The sequence below is a fragment of the Tachypleus tridentatus genome, chromosome 12 (assembly GCF_004210375.1).
Source record: "Tachypleus tridentatus isolate NWPU-2018 chromosome 12, ASM421037v1, whole genome shotgun sequence".
In the NCBI taxonomy this organism is placed as follows: Eukaryota; Metazoa; Arthropoda; class Merostomata; order Xiphosura; family Limulidae; genus Tachypleus; species Tachypleus tridentatus.
The window spans coordinates 2,829,008-2,846,634 of NC_134836.1; the positions used below are offsets into that span (position 1 = coordinate 2,829,008).

At 31.8% G+C, this 17,627-nt stretch overlaps 1 pseudogene across 1 annotated transcript in view; it reads right to left on the reverse strand.

Moving 5' to 3' along the window:
• LOC143235111 (serine/threonine-protein phosphatase CPPED1-like) overlaps positions 1–17,627 on the reverse strand; it is a 31,266-nt pseudogene extending 13,639 nt beyond the window's left edge. The window contains exons 1-4 of the transcript XR_013018921.1: positions 16,716–17,627; positions 16,022–16,098; positions 10,681–10,890; positions 732–960 (exon numbers count right to left, since the gene is read on the reverse strand). The product of XR_013018921.1 is annotated as a serine/threonine-protein phosphatase CPPED1-like (transcript). The remainder of the gene's footprint in view (positions 1–731; positions 961–10,680; positions 10,891–16,021; positions 16,099–16,715) is intronic.

Below are 17,627 nucleotides of genomic sequence, written 5' to 3' on the forward strand. Positions count from 1 at the left end.
AATGACCTAACATCTAATTGCAACACCCCCTACAATCCCATACCCATTCGTACTCTCTCGTCATGTATCTGACAATGGTCAGTTGCAAAGTCTCTCTTTGTTAACCTGACGATGACCTAGGAAGGTTGAAATGTTTTTATCTGCTTTATTAGTAAAAGAGGAATTTATTTTTATAAGACAATGTTTTACAATGTAAAACTGTATTATGTATGAGCTTTTAGTTACCACATTTTCTTTTATTAGTAAAATTTTAAGTGGTTGACCTCTTGAACTAAGACATTTAAATACCAATACTTCACAACTAAAATAAATCAAAACATAGGATTACATAATAACTTCCACACACAGTTTGAGACTTTTGTTTGTTTGTTTTTGTTTTAGAAGATTCAAACCTTTCCTTTCCCAAGTCTCAAATTTTTCATGTGAACAATATGCTGTTGCTTTATTATCACAGAAATAAAATACTGCACTAATAACTGAAAAGCATGCTATGTTAAGGTTTGAAGACAATAAACATCAATATAGCAGTAACTCCACTTTTGAAAGCATATTTCACTTACTTTATAAACTGATTAAAAATGCAACATTCAGAAGAACGTGACAAAGAATTACAGACAATTGTACACATGCAAGCATAAAAACCCTTATTTTACGTATAACGACTTCACAAACAGCACAGCCACACAGGACAGGACAAAATACCACTAAAAATTCTTAAATCTAACACGTACCATACTTGGGTCTTGAAAATATTGAGAGTTCATAACCATGCACATCATCCCTCCACACCAGAAAGAAGAGTAATCATCTCCAAAAGTGTTCTTATAAAATTTATTGAGTCTGGAGTTGGAGTGTCTCCAATATCATGATTTCCACAAACACAAACCAGAGGAATTTCTGGATCTAATTCACTGAAAACTTTCTTGAAATCAATTTCTTGGGGTTTACGTAAAGCAGTTCCTGCATTAGCAACATCAAAATAATACTGAAAATTATAACTACAAGTTCAGCTCTCAAGAGTAAATTCCATAAACTATGTACTTATGCTATGTATATTTGGGAAACCTAACTCTTAATGCACCTCTTCATATGATACATTTGTAGCAGTTTCAGCAGGGGCGTAGATTTTTTACACCCGATGGGGGAGGGATGATTTTTGCAACCATTTATGTGGACTGTTCAATTTGCAAATTGGTAATCTCTAATTACGTGAACCTGAAAGCATGCAGTAACAGAGTATTCTTGTTGCCATGATACTTCAAGGTCTCCATGTAGGTTTGTATAAGTGAGGTGTTGTGAACAGTTTTCAAAATGTAATAACAACAAATGTGTCACAAGTTAACTGCCACATGAATTTATTCCTGCACAATGCACAGTATAAAAGATGGCCATTATACTTGACAAGGTTACTGATAACTTTAATTGCATGAATTACGTTTTCAAATATTAATAAAATTAGTAATTACCCTTGATAAGTTTATACCTACTGAAAAACTGTTCATGTTGTTTGATAAAATAATTAAAATGTCTTTGCAAACTCTAGAAAATTACACATCAATACAATGTAGCACATAATTATTCATACTTTTCATTGAAATTAGATTCATTTAGTCCTCTGGTCTATATGTTCCCTAACGTAGACCTCCTTTGTGATGATCTGTTTATGAATTCTTTCACAAACTCTTCTATATTTATCTTGTCGACCTCATCTTTGTGAGTGTGACAAACTGCCACATGGTTCAGACGGCACTGAGACATAGTTGATCTTAACCATGTCTTCAACCGTCTTAATGCAGAAAAGCTGCGTTCACATTTGCAGTTGGATACTGGATATACAAGCAAAATTTTCATGAGAAGAAACACTTCACTAAACATCTGCTGGCTTGTTTCATGCATTTTACAGTAAGCATCCTTTGCACCTTTCAGAGATACTGCTTTTGTTGTTCCTTTGAACATGAGCAACTGAAACTCGAGCCGTTGTGCAGAGATTTCTGGATAGAAGTTAATAGCCGAGTTGTCAATCTTGCCAGATGTGATCATGTTATCAAGTGCCAGATATTGCCTCAAGTCATTGTTGTCTGCATTGAATCTAGTGGTCAGATGTTCAATGACTGTGTCCACAAATTCAAAATATTGGCTTCTGTTGTAATCTCTAGCTGTTGCAGAATGGTGTGCTAAGCCATCACCTGTGATCTTTCTGGGGAGTCTGCGAATGTGTGGTAGTTCAATAGGCACCAGATCTAGGGAAGTAACCTTTTTCTCAGCTTCATCAAATATCTTGTTGTAATTTTCCTCTGTTTGCAATACCCGCAATTGCTCAACTGTCATTGCAGTTGCTTCAATCATGCCAGATACTGTCTCTGATTTTGCTTGAAATGCATGGTTTAGTTCCTTTAATGCAGCTAATGGATGCTGAGCCATCAACAACCCTAAAACTGTCTTTCCTTTGTCATATCTGTCCAGTAGACCTCTGCTTTCACAGCTACATCTGATTTCTCATTTGCTAATTGAGACAAAAAATCAACAATGTCACTGTAGTGATCATTAGCACATGTAAGGGCAGATAGGCGGCACAACCAGTGTGTTGGACACAGTGGGCGGATGTATTTAACTGGACCATTGTGGCTGTGTGACGATACAATATTTTCAAAGATTGCCTTGTATTTGCCTGACCTCTGAAGGAAGACACCAAGTTCATATACCCACTTGATAGAATCTCGAACACATTTACAAGCTTAAACTGCATGTTGCATTATTAAATTAGCCTTGTGTGCTCAGAAGTGAAAAAACAAAGCTGAAGGTTGCTTCTCTTTTATTTTTGCCTGGCATCCACTGTACACACCACTCATGTTAGCAGCTCCATCATAAGTTTGTGCTCTTAATCCTGACAGTGGTAAATTGAGTCTAGTCAGTACATCAAGTATAGTCAAGGATATTGTTTCACCACTTGTATCGGAAACACTGCACAAACCAAGAAATGTCTCATGGACGTCAAGGTTCTCATCTATGTATCGTACACATACTGCTTCCTGTTCGGCACCTGTAATATCTTGAGTGCCATCAACCATTAACACAAAGATTTTACTTTGCTGCACTTTGTGTGCTATGTTCCTCGGTATTTGATGGCTGAACATCTCCATTATTTCATTCTGAGCCTGGGGTGATGTGACTGTGGTTTTATTTGACAAGTAGGCCATCAACTCAGGATCTTCCTCTTCCAGGAGCTTCATTAACTGCAGGAAGTTCTCCTCTGTATCAGTATGTCCATGTAATGCTAAACCTTGATGCAGTAAGAAACATAAACTTCTGAATATCTTGGCTAGACTTCTTTTTTTCATCATGTAGCTAGACAGTCACTGGAGCTACATCAAATGAACCTTCTGGAGATATAGCGAATCTGTGCTAAGAGGAGGATTGGTGTTTGTTGAATTTCTGTTTTGCCTTTTACCCGCTGCAAAAACTGGTGGATGTGAAGGTATTCTCCACTGGGCTCTTCAATTTCCCTGTAAAAAGGCCTCTATTTTCTGCCTTGGCACAATGAAAGCACACGACTTTTTGAGTCTGATTGTTGAAGTACAGCCATGGGAACTCATCAAACTACCTGCCCTGGAAATTGATATTTTGAGATTTTACTTTCTGTCGTGGTATTAGTTGTGTGTTTAGATGATATGGCTTTCCATACTGTATCTGTGTGGATTATCTGTCAGATTTTTCATTACTGCACAAACTTGTTTCACAACTATCTGGTGGTTAATGATGTGCAATAGTTGCACAAGTATTTTCAGACTCGTCCTCTGATGAATATGGTATTTCCTCTGTATAACCAGTTTCTATTCCTTTGCTTGAGGTTGTTGGATTATTTGCATCTGCGTTGTCACTTGTAGTACTAGTAACTGGCTTGTAGAACTGTGTAATATTGGAAAGTTTCTGACACTTCTCAACAGGCTAAAATATAGTATTTACTGAAAAACTCTAATGTACAACGAATGAAGATAGAACAGAATGAAAGTGGGACTGAACTGTACAATGTATTTAAGTCGAACGCATGAACCTCACAGTGACTTCCAAGCCGATTGACCTCCTAGGCATCTCTGGAACAATAAATTTGTGCTAGTTACAACACAAGTAATTGCAAGTTTCTCGAAAAATACTCAAACAATCACAAATATATTATATTCCTGTTAAAGCTCATCAAAAGGCAAACATGTTGTGATATAATGTCTTTCAGGACGTCTATTAAATAAAAACACCTAAACAAAAACTAGCAATACAATTCGAGTAGAAGCATCAGGCCATTGAAGTCACTCCTTTTGTGTTCTAATTATACAATTAAATACAATATTTTTACTATCTATGATAAGAGAATATATTGTTGTTTTACTATAAAGCACCAGCACTTTATTAGAGGGCAGTGATAATCTGAAATTTCATGGATTAATGAGGGCTACAAACACAGGTCAAATGAGTACTGTTGTAAAATCAAGACTCAGACCAAAGGGAGCAGAGGGGGCTGATGTTGGGCGCGTCTGGATCCGAGTGGCCCAAACCTGTCGTTAACTGTAAACTAAACGTACACTATGGTCAGTGGCTTCGGCAGCTTAGGAGAGTAAGGCATTCGACAATAAAACCAGCTAGGCATGCATAAGAAGATATGGCGTAGGAAAACCGCATAATATACACATAAGATTGATGCAGCTACAAGCTACAAATGGCCTGCCAGATCTAGATCACAGGTGTTTATGCTTGGGAGTAATATTTTCGAATTTCATGCTCTGTTCAATCTGTTGTGATGAAAATTTTACTTAATCTTACACTACGTACAAGACGTAGGTAGATTCTGTGATAGTGCTTGCAAGCCTTGCATGTATACTTAGGCCTACTGACTGATACTTACGAACCATCGCTTAGATCGAAAAGCTTAGAAGCACGCCTATATTAAAGATGTGCATTTCGGCTTCTGAAAAAGCCTACATCTAGGCCTAATTATGTAATTCGATTGGTAAGAACACAAGAATCACAAGAACAAACACACAACTTGTAGGCCTGTGATGCAATGAAACAATTCAACAGACCAAACTGTAGGGGGGGATGATTGTATGCACCATACCCCCCACCTAAATGAAGGGGGATCTATCCCTCCATCCCACCAAGATCTACACCTCTGCAAGTTACTATTACTATTCACATCATTATAAGTTGTAAATCACTCAGGCCATAGGACAAGATGCAGCTCATATTATGCAACCAAGTTACATTACTCATGAACTACTCCAAGGTATTTGTTTTCATGCCTTGCAAAAAATTATTTTGTTATTATTGTATATTTTACGTAATCTAACCTTAAGTAATCTGAGGAGTCTTCTATTTTAATATTTTAGTTACTTTTATAAGTAAAGAATACGCATGAAGAACAAGAAATAAAGTACTTACCACAGGAGTTATTTGTATTTGCTGTCAATAACACAATGGTATTAGTACACAAAGTAATTTTTATTTAAGTAAAGAATGCACTAAAGAATATACAATAACAACATGCGAAAAGTAGTTAACATCCCATAACTAGCACAATTATTCTGGCTTTCTAATTATGTTACACGAGCCATCGCAGTGTGTTTCCCATAGTAACAAAGCTTGTACTGAGAGAAGTTAACATTTTTCTGTACAGAAAACAATATGATAAAATGCATCATTTGATAAATGAAAACCTTGACTTTCTATTACTTATAAATAACATATTATTAAACATAAGAGAACTACTGACAAGTTCTGAAAATGAGAATGTGACAGGTGAGTGTAGCAAGAAGGGTCTGATTTTCTATTTAAAGGCTCTGTAATCAAATAAAATTGAAAGCAATGAAAATTATGCTTTATCTGAGTAACGATAATATTAGCATGAACAAACGAAATGTAGTTTAATTAACTTTTAAATGCAACTTACTGAAACCCTCGTGACATGCAGAGTACAGAATGCTTATGGAGAGAGGAGTAAGCACTGCTGAAAAGTCACAAGAAACTTTTTTCCAAAGGCCAAGGAGACCATGTTGTGAAGAAAGTGATGAGGTCTCAAAATATAAAATAAAAAAAACTAATTTTAAAAACAATTTTGGGAACCTTGTTTTACTTTATATACCAGCAACCACATTCTTCATGAAATGCCATGTATAGCACAATTAAACATATGGGTTTGCAGCTGAATAACAGTACTATTAGAATAAAAATATACCATTTACCCATTTTATTTATTTACAAAAAGATAAGACCTAGTGCTGGATTTAGTTGTCTTAACGTGTTAAAATTATGAATGTTAAAAAGATGCAGAGCAATATCTGAGAATTGTTAATCCAATTCAGTACTGATTCATAGTTTCTGCTAATCAAATCCACCGTACTATTTTATTCTTTGTGATCAAACATATTTTGTGGAAAACATGCATGTAAATAACAGAAATGAAAATCAAAACATACTTAACAGTTTCTAAAGGAAAATAAAATCCACAAATCTACATACATTTTTACTAATAAGTGTTTTTACAAAAAACACATTTCAATAATAACATGCAAGTATTTCTTTCACCTGTAGAGCAAACCAATTAATGTTAGGCTTATTAATTAATTATGTTCAACTAACTGCTTATTTTTCAAGGGTCAACAATAACTTGCAAATCAGATTTTGATAACCCCTGTGGAAAAAATACAGATAACCCACTGAGTAGCTTGGTGCTTAACAACAAATTATGGTAATAATTTAATCACTTGAATAGTTAGTACAACTGACTATATAATAGAATAATCAGAAATAATGGCAAGAAATAACCAAACACCTCACTGTCACAAAATAATGCAATAAGTAATTAACCAAAGAAAGATGCTACTCAAATATATTGCAACTGAACAAGGTTGCCAAAAGTAATTTTTCAAACTAATCTATTTCTTTTATAATTTGGTGAGACCTCATTACTATCTTCAAAACATGGTCTCCTTGGCTTTTTGAATACGAAAATGTCTAGTGACTTTTCAACAGTAACTACTCCTCTAGCCATGGGCATCCTTTACTGTGAATTTCACGAGGTTTTAGTGAGTTACATTAAAAATGTAATTAAACTACTTTTATTTTGTTGATGTTATACCAATCAATATAGCAAAACATCATAGCTAACAATCCATATTTTAATAGTATGCAAGTTCTATGTTCTTCACTTTATTTTTAAAAAAATACATTTTCCTTAGTGTGAGGAATGCAATATTTTTTCTCTAGACATCCCCCTCGTCTCTAACTTATTTACCAACCTTTCTAAAAGTACTAGATTTAACATAAATAACTTATAATATTGTCATTCCTCAGATAAATCAATGTTCATAAGTTTCAATTTTTTTATTTTATGTTTTTTAAATACAGAGCTATCAAAAAGAAATTAAGACCTCTTTTGCCAAAACCACCTGTCACATTCTCTCTTTCAGGATTTGTCAATGGATCTTTTTTATGTTTAATACCATATTATATATAACCAAGAGAAAACAAATGTTCTCACTTATCAAATGACATAGTACAGTAAAACCTGTCTCAGGTGGAATTGCACAGGACTGAATATTATTTCTGGCTAAGCAAGTTTTCTGGCTTAGACATAGTGAATATCATTAATTATATATAATTTTTTAGTGGAACATTATATCTGCTTGACTCAAGAGAAGTAAGACATTTGTGAATAAAATTATTATACTGTTTATGCTATATTTATTACAATAAGAACAAAAATAGATGTTCAAAATATACACAAGTACACAAAATCTTAATCAAATTTATTTAAAGAAAGTGTCCAATTTCAACCGTCTCATTTTTTTTTCTTTTATTGGCTTTCTCATGCAGTTAAAAGAGAATGCCAATTCTACGGCCTTTTCATGAAGTTGATTTTCCCCGTCATTTTTGCATATAATTTAATAGCATTAATATAACTTAACACTTACAATGAAGTAGGAATTTCTATTTCCTCACTATCTTTTCCATTTCATTCATCTTCTGAATCTCTCACACTGTTACCATCTTGCAATTTTGTTATAGATTTTGAATCAATTTCATCAGTTTCTGTTAAAACATTCTTGTCAATGTTCACAAAACCTTCTGCGTTCACAGAATCATCTGCATCAATCTTCTTAACCAGTTTGGATTTCACTAGAATCATCATAACAAACAACTTCTCCACAATCTCTACCATTATCAAAAATAATTCCACAGTTTCGAAAACACTTTACTACACATTCATCTTTTATGCATTTGACTGAATGGCTTAAAAATGCAATTGCATCTAACACATCAATTTTCATGGTCATTTCAGATGCACTCTTACAGTCGTCCATGTTTGCAATAATATGCTGAAGCATCAATTTTCTGTATTTCACTTTTATACACTGTTCAATTCCATTACTAGTGGCTGTAAAACTGATGTTGTACATGGAGGGAGAAAGACTAAATGAACATTTGAAAGTTGATCTTTTGGATAACAAGTTGCATTATCTAGGAAAAGGAGAATATTCCTATTTTCTTGTTCCATTCTTTTATTTAATTTGTTCAAAAATTCCTCAAATATAGCACTTGTCATCCACACTTTGTTATTTGCTTTCTATTCCACAGGAAGTTGATTCTTCCTTAAAATTTTTGAAACAGCATGGATTTTCACTTTTACCCATTATCCATGATAAATTTTCCCTAAATTTTAAAATTAGGGAAGATAGGAATTTATTTTTCTCATGAGAATTTTTTAAAGAGTAGAATTTTGCACTTAAAAGACAAATATATTTCTACAAATCATGAATCCAATTTAACTGCAAAAATAATAATGGCAGAAAAAAGAACAAAATATATTTAACCAATACCTACTGTAACAAAATGTCTGAGAATTTCTTAATATTTAAAGAAATTATTAATTAAATAAGAAATTAATATCTATCAAAAACCTTTTCTGCCTTAATCAGGTTCTAATCCTACTTGTTAATAGATGAGGTAGGTGAAAGATGGTTTTCTGTCTGGGTCACACACGTTCCACCTTTTAAAAGAGAAATCTTAAGACAATGCTGCAAAATTGATATTTCTGGCTTGTACAAGTTTCTACCCTATGTAGATTCCAGCTTAGACAGGTTTTAGTGTATTATATTCTTTTCTGTGCAATAAAATGTTAATTTCTCTTTCAGTATAAGCTTTGTTCTCACAAAAAACACAACAACTAGTTTGGATAAGCTTTCAATGGCTCTAGACACATAGTTAGAAAGCCCAAAAAATTGTGATAGATATTGGTCGTTGTTTTTGCATGTTATTTATCAATGTTCTTGGGTGTTACTTGTTTATATAAAAAATATTTAGTACACTACTACCATTAATATAAAAAAAGTAGAGTTAACTGTCATAAACAGCTGACAGCAACAAAAAAAATGTTTTGCATGTGTGTTCTCTATTTACTATTAGAAAAAGTAACTAAACTGTAAAAATAGGAAGCTCTTTAGATTAGTGTAGGTTAGATTATGTAAAATTAATAATTATATAATAAAACTTTTTCATGAGGTACACATGAGCAGCTCTAAATAGCTCATTGGTAATGTAATATGTAAAGCTACTTAGGATAAAAAATTGATACCACATTACAATTCTGGAAAGAAAAAAGGTAAATTACATTTATTTCAAGTTTTTTTTTTTTATTATTGGGTATGAGGTCCATCAAATTGACTAGCCTTGTGTAGATAAAACAAAGTTTCACTGAAAAGAAAAAAAAACATCTGAAATGTATTTATGATGTTTTAGAGATAACTCAAATGACATTTAACATTTCTGAGATGAAAAAATTATTTTTAACCTTAACATGAAAATTACTTTGCATTTGGATGAATAAAAAAAAGCTATTTATTCAAAACAAATTTTTAGTAAAATTACTTCATTAAAAAAAAAATTTTTTTTGGCTACAAATGATTTGTAATATTTAGTAATATTTTTAGTAAAATTACTTCATTAAAAAAAAATTATTTTTTTGGGCTACAAATGATTTGTAATATTTACTAAAAGTTTTACCAATTTTGTGAAGATACACATAATGTATTAAAAGTTATGGTATTGAAACTATATACAAGTAAAAATGACCATGTGGTCATCTGTTGGACAGAGCCCATACTGAGAAAATTCATAATTGGTGCAATGCTAAATGTGTAGACTATGTACTGAATCTACATAATATAATCTAGGTGGCTAGAATGTGGATGCTGACCTGGCACATTCCAGACATTATGAACATACAGCTACACAGTGTATATCTATGCTTTATGGGCATCAAAGTGCGACAACACTATGTACCATTTAGCAGAAATTTCCAAAAAATAAACATCAGCTTTGACTTTGGTATATCAAACTGAAACATTATTTCACTTTTATTGTGTTGTGGCAGGTCTTGAAGACAACATACAAGGGAAAAGAATAATTCACACATTACGCAAAGCAAAGAGGAAAGTGATTTGTAACTGGGATTTTTTTTATCTGCAAATTGCAATGTGAACCTGGATATTTTGTCTTAGCCCAGATATATAATTAAATTAGCAATTAAAGAAAAGAATCTACTAGACAGTGGGACAGAATATTCAATTATGACATTTCTAGCATACAACATTAAACCCAAATGAAGTTAATCATATAAAAAACAATACATACCTGGAAAAGCACGAATCAGGTCACCACATAAAATAAAGAATCTTGGTTTAGGCATCATCTGATTCACAGCTTTTATAGCTTTCTTTGTTAAAACAATTTCTTCTTGCCAGCCAGGGTTTTCTTTTTTTTTGACGTAATCTTCAATCATTCCAAACTGAGTGTCGGCTGCTTGAATAAAACTGAATGGGCCTTTCCATAATCCTTCTTTTTCTGCCAGAAAAATAAACAATATATTCCATACAACTTTACAAAAAATTTATTATTTATAAAGTGCCTTTGCAAGTAATAATATCTCTATTTTATTTATAATAAAAGACTTATTTACAGTTAGTAATTTTGCAAATTATATGTGCATATAATTCTATTCCTGCTTGAAAGAAAAACTTAAATACTGACTTCACAGAAACAATGGACAAATACATATTTTGCATTTTTTATTTTAACTTGAAACATGGAAACAGTGATAAAAACATGTTTTATAAAATGTCAGAAAATACTGCAATCACATACTTAATGTACATTCCCTAAGATCATTCAAAAATGGTTAACAACTATAGTGTTCAGTTAAGAATAACCATAGTTTTTCATACCTTTGGTAACCCATACTCTAATTTTATGCAAAACAAGTACATTACGAAAAAACTGCTATTGAAACTCATGTCCATAAATGCTCTTTAGGTACTGTTGAATTCTAATGCAAGAAGTAAATTCAGGTGGAATTCTTAAAATAAGCAAATAAATGAAATAATTGGAAATATTCCATGAGAAACTCAAAGCTCAGTGTAACCACCAATACTGATTTCTGACAAATCAATGTGCTATCACTGCCACATTCATGCCTTCTCAATTAAAACTGATTTCAGTCACTCTCCAAATGCGTAATATGCCAGACTGCAGCTTGAACCATGACTGATTTGTGAACAAGACATTCACCCTTCTGTCATCTGATGAATTCATATATACTTGACATTACTGAAGATGTAATGTCCATGCAATACTTTGGATATATGCATACTCATTCGCAGTCCCACTTACTACTTGAGATAACTGATTCATTTGGAAAGTTGAGAATCACCAATTTCATTGAGCACATTATACCAGACAGCAACCTCTTAGTAATGCCCTTCCCTCTTCTAGTCTCTGGCTATTATTCATCTAATAAAGTGTTCACACCCTTCTTGTTATATTTGTAGCCACTCTGCATGACTTGGGTTTGATTTGTTTCTAGCTAATATGTTGCCATCCACAGTATGTAAATGTCCAAATGTCATTCGTGTTTTTGGTGTTTTTTACTGTCAATCTGAATCCCTCTACATGCTCTGATCTTATTCAAACTGCTAACTAGGAGCACATTGTATTATCTTCACTTGCATATTCTACTGAAATGTATATTACATGATGTGACCAGTCACCTGTCACTTTCTTTGCATAAACATTTATTAGGAGTGCCACTTACATTATTTAATAGCAATAAACATGAGAAAACTGAATATTCTTTACTGTTTCAAGCAGTGTAGTTCCTTCAAATTTCACATATAGGGAACATAAAACATTTAATGGTGAAACAGTTTCCTCAAAATCATTTTAAAAGGATGAAAGAAAAATTATAAACAGAAATAAAAGTATTGTAACATTTCAATCTAAAAGTATACATAATCAAATTCTGAGAGTGATACTAGAAACCCAAAACAAAGCTACACATATATTACTGTAAAACCCAGGACTACATATTTACATAAAAGGTTATGACTACTATATTTAAAAAAATATTTTGAAAACTAAACAAGACATTTAATGTTACTAAAACCAACCAGATAACACAAAAAATTACTATCTATAACAATTTTTAAAACAAATAAAATTCTATAAAGAAAGTTCAGGTAATTAGAAAATGTTTGTTGAACCAAAATACTTCATATCAATCCTGTGAAAATAACTTGTTTGCAACATAATCTAGCTCTTCAAAATTTAACTGATATTAGTAGCTACACATATTTTTTTAAGTTACATTAGATCATATTATGGAGAATTTATACATATGCTGTTTTAACCCTAAGTAATATAAATAGCGAAATAGTTACTGAAATATTCTGTGCAATGTACACCATACATTAACATTTCCTTAATGGGAGAATAAATGATTCAATATCTTAAACATAAATTGTAGTAGTTAAAACCTTATACAAAGCCAAGATGTGTAGAGTGCAAGCTTTATATTTCTACCTGCCACAACGCATACAGAATGAACCAAATGGAATGAAAAAGAACTGGTATGTTTCTTATTAATTTCTAATCTGTGCATCCAGCTAGAACTACAATTCTGAAGACTGAATATATGATTAAATTGCAATTCCATTGATATCTCTGCTATCTATCTGTACCAGTTTAAAAATTTATATGGTAGAACTTTAAAAAATAAAATAAAAACACAAATTAAAGGGTTTTCTCTTGGAGTTATTCAACTTACTAACCATGTAACAAATTTTAAATTCACAAACATGCTATCAAATCTGTTTGAATAAATTCAACTATTAATACTCTCAAACCTTCCTGTTTTAAATTCTTCATTGTTGGACATTCGAGGTAGTTTCACAAAAAGTTTGTGAACTAATAATAAAAAATAAAAAAGACAGGTTTTATTTGTAGTATTTTAGGTCTAAGTCCCGAGAATCTTAAGAAAAGTCATCACCATTAAAATAATCTTTCAGATCTAGTTGTATCTTCTGACCTAAAATTAACAAAAAATTTTTAAGATCACACTACTTGGAAGATGCAACAGTGGTTACATTCTGAGCAGAAAATAACTAATTAAACAGAAGCTATAACAGACCATATGAGTGATTTATTCTTATATAGAATATTAATTTTTTAATGCATTTAGATTTATTTTATCTAGTTAAATGGAATAGTACAATGATTAATCTTGCCAGCATCAGAAGACACAAAAACAAGTGTGATCATATGTGCTGTTCATATACAAGTTATCTTGTTCTTTAAACAAAAACCACAAGTTAATCTTATAGGTTGCTTTAAGCAAAAAGACAAATAAAGGAGGTTAAAGTATAGGAGATGATCTTAAAAGTAAATCTAACTGAATAAAATTTCCAAATTAAATTTCAAAACTGTATGAAAAACTTAAGGCTATCTACACTTTGTAAATTTTCAAATATAATATTTCTCTTAAAACTTTTCTATAAAAATATTTCAAGAGATCTAGGAAGAAAATCTTTGTTTCTACAACATCATACTAAAATACACACAATAATAATGATGCAACAATACTTTTACTGCAAATAATCTAAAAGAAAATTCAATATTACAGCAAATAAGTAATCATCTTTCCTAATTTAATTTAATGCAATATGAAAATATTTCATACATTATTAAATTTTTAAAGTTTCATTTGACAATATGTTACTTTTGTTTGAAACCTTACAGGGTAAAATTAACAGAAACCTGTCTCATCTATCCAGAGTAGATACAACAACCATGACTGAAACATGTTGAATTAGGCCTACCCTATATTCTAGCAAAATATCACTAATGGAAGGTAACAAACAAATAAGCTTAATTTCACACCAAAAAAATCCAATTGCATATTATAAATGAAACAAAATGTTAACATTTTTATAAAAATTAAATATGTCTCGTACATTTCTAAAAATGTTGAAAAGATAAACTGTACTTTTGAAATATTTAATGCAAAGATAACCAAAATAAATCTGTGCATAGTTGTTCCTAACTTTGAATTGGTAGACTGGATGGAAAACTAGTACAAAACTCTTATTTGATGGAACAGTGAAGTTTGACCATTATTCTTACACCTTATCTATGGTCCAAAAGAGCATGATTTTGTAGCAATGGCCAGATTTGACCCACAAAAGTGATATAAATGACTAAGCATAAAAGTTCAGTTTCATAATTCTATAACATTAAATATAAAACAAACAAACAAACATGTTCATACAAACAATAACCATACACACCAATACAATGAATGCTTTCTTCTTCACTTCTTTTTTTAATTTTTGGTTATATTTTACATTTTTAAAACTGAATATTTTAAAATTCTTACCTAATTTTTAACATCTTAATTTATTGCATTATACGGTATATTATCTTTGGAAATTATATTTGTATTTCTATTAGTCCAAGTCATTTAGATATTGGTTTGGTTTCGATGCTAGGTGATATTTTTCTAATAATTAAATACTAGATTCTGTAAGTATGACTTAGGTGTTCACCCCACTCTACTTCTTCAGAATTTCCAACAATCCAAAGTACAAGCAGTACATTTACTTTCAAATTAAAGATTAATTGTACACAGTTGAAGTAGATGGAGTTCAAAATATTTATTAATACATATTGTATAAACACATCTAAAAATGGTCTTATTCACTTTAATGTTCAATGCCAGTTCTTGAGAAAAATTAATAGTTGTTATAAGCACTTATGGAATGTGAACATGTAAAAATAAGCATATTTAACAGGCAAACAGAACAACATACACTTAACAGAGTATACATTGAGAAGTCAATATGAATATTGTGTTATATGAATATCATGTTGAAACAAAGTCAAGTTTCAAGAATTCAGAACTACAGCCACATGAATAAAACCAGTACAATTTTTTATAGAATACCTGTTGTTCAAGCAACATGGATTCTTTAGGCCAACATGTAAGTACTGCATATATAAAATATTCTGAATGTTACCTAAAGCTTAAAGCACAGCTTGACACAAGGAAGGACACTAACACATCATATGTAATGATGACAGTTTAACTAAAAATATTTACAAGGTAAATATTTTTATTATCTTCACAGTTTCTAGACACTAAATAAAGACTTCAACAAAAAAAAATCCCTACTGTTCTTGTCATTTCACAAAAGAGCAAATTTTGTGCACTTGGGATATATTTCAATTTCATGTTTCACAGTTATCTCAGAACACCAAGTCATAATAACCATGATTATATAAGTTAATTATATAATCTATTATACTAAGGAGTGCTCACTCCAAAATTTTACATGAATTAATATTTCATCAATATTTCCAACATAAAAAAACTAATAAACATAATCTATTATTGCATATTCTGTTTAAAATATGAATAAAAGTCTACTCTTATTCCCTAATATTAGTCTTATACTGTTAGTTTTTTAGCTGAAAAAAAGACTAAATATAACACTGAAAGCAATAAATGTTAATTACTTTCCTTAAATCCATAATTTACACAAATAAGTTATTTGTACACATTATATTGTAAAAACTTAAAACTATTTATTTATTGGAAGTAAAACAACTGAATTAATTTTAAAGTTCTGAAATCATTACATACCTTTTTCACATTCTGTGAAAAGTCTGTTCTTGGTGAATATTTGGAAACTTCTATTCCCAGATTTCACTGTGCTTTTACTATAAAACATACATATAAATTACATAAGTATTTAAAACTGAGTTCATATATTAGTGTTATATGGTTCTCACTTCTGGTGATATACATTGTAAAACATTTTTTCTAATAATTCAATAATGTAACAAAAATTTACTTATTTCTTGAACATAAATAATTTATTCCTTCTGAGTTGTTTCTGCATGTCCAACCTCTACAAGAAGTAAAAATTAAACCCATCTTTTACTTTTCACTGGCATACAACCCATCAAAATGAATGGAAAAGTACTACTCCTCTCTATTGCTTTGACACCTAGAAATATCAAAATGTAATATAACCCATTAGGGCATTAAGGTTATGCTACCAGGCTGTCACTTGCACCCTTGCCATTGTATAGTTGTCATATGTGGCAGGAAGAAGAGTAACTATATTATTTAGAATTTATGGTCAAAACATTTTCTTACTTTCAAATTAAGTTTATTCACACACTTCCTTGTGTACAAAAATAACTTAGGTGAGGGGAAAAAATTAAGAGCACTATAGTTCTGGCCAAATAATTAGCCACAGAAAATAGATGGTGGGGGAAAAAATTAGAGAAAGCGACAACAGTATATACTTCTGGTGTGATTAAACACTAACCCATTTTCAATGAAAGCGTTACTATCAATTGTCAGTACTCTATTCAGTCTGCAGTTTCGCATGCGAATTGCATTTAACCTGCGTCTCCGTTCTAATTCTTCAGCATTCAGACTTGCTCTGTGTCTCTGCTGCCTTTCTCTGGCTAACTTACGTCTCCGTTCTATTTCATTAGCATCTGTAGTAATTTGACTTGCTCTGTATCTCTGTTGCCTTTCTCTGGCTAACTTGCGTCTCCGTTCTAATTCTTCAGCATTCAGACTTGCTCTGTGTCTCTGCTGCCTTTCTCTGGCTAACGTACGTCTCCGTTCTATTTCATTAGCATCTGTAGTAATTTGACTTGCTCTGTATCTCTGTTGCCTTTCTCTGGCTAACTTGCGTCTCCGTTCTAATTCTTCAGCATTCAGACTTGCTCTGTGTCTCTGCTGCCTTTCTCTGGCTAACTTACGTCTCCGTTCTATTTCATTAGCATCTGTAGTAATTTGACTTGCTCTGTATCTCTGTTGCCTTTCTCTACCTAACCTGCGTTTCCGTTGTGTTTTATTAGCGTCTGCAGCATTTTGACCTGCTCTATATTTCTGTTGCCTTTGTCTGGCTAACCGTCTTCTTTGTCCATTCCTTTTATGTTCCATAGTATATCCTTACCTCACCTTTCACAACTAAACGATTTTTTTTCTTCAAAATCGAGCCTGATGAACACAGAGGCAGAATTCAGCCAAGGCAGTCAAGCGTCGGTAAATTTCTTTGTGAGCCAATCAAAATTAAGATCATTCATGAAATGAATTCTTAGCTTATTCTTGGAATACTTATTAGTGAAAATTAGTTACATCAACAAATTTTAATACATAGAAAAGCAGGTGCGTTTTGGTAACATTACGTCCTAACAGTAGCCTTTATGGCATGGTGCTAAGCTAG